We start from the raw sequence: 805 nt of genomic DNA, 5'->3' as shown, positions 1-805 counted from the left end.
ATCTATCTTCCATCTCTCCCTATCTATTTTCTATCTATCTAACCACAGGAAACCATCTATCTACAGTATATCTAATATCTATCTGTCTAGTCATCCTTCTATCCATCATTTATCTATCTGAATCTCTCCATCTATCTATCAGGCTACCTCTCTCTCTCACTCTCTCAGGTGCTCCCTCTCCATCTCTCTCTCTATCTATCTGTCTATCTATCAGGCTGCCTCTCTCTCTCTCTCTCTCTCTCTCTCTCTCTCTGCCTAAAGCAACAGTCAGGCTAAGTAATGCCTCCTATTCCTCCATCCCTCCCTCCATCCTTCTCTCCATCCCTCCCTCCATCCTTCTCTCCCTCCCTCTCCTCCTTCCCTTCCTTCATCTACCCATCTTTCCTTCCTTCTCTCCCTCCCTCGCTCCTTCCCTACCCTCTCTTTTTCCTCCCTCTCTCCTTCCTTTCCTTCATCCACCCATCTTTCCTTCCTTCCCTCTCCTCCTCCCTACATCCGTCCTTCCTCCCTCCTTCCTTCTTCCTTCCCTCCCTCCTTCCTTTCTTTCATCCATCCATCTTTCCTTCCTTCCCTCCCCTCATCCCTACATCCATCCTTCCTCCCTCCCTCCCTCTCTTTCCTTCCTTCCTTCCTTCCTTCCTTCCTTCCCTCCTTCTAGTTCAACCAATCTGCTTTCTGCGTGAAGTGCCACCAATCACACACACACACACACACACACACACACACACACACACACACACACACACACACACACACACACACCAATCGGAGCATGAGTAACAGATAGATATATGGGGATGATGGT

The sequence above is a fragment of the Coenobita brevimanus genome, chromosome 15 (assembly GCF_032717465.1).
Source record: "Coenobita brevimanus isolate Jiangsu-jjx chromosome 15, ASM3271746v2, whole genome shotgun sequence".
In the NCBI taxonomy this organism is placed as follows: domain Eukaryota; kingdom Metazoa; phylum Arthropoda; class Malacostraca; order Decapoda; family Coenobitidae; genus Coenobita; species Coenobita brevimanus.
Note: the sequence above shows the minus strand (reverse complement) of the source record.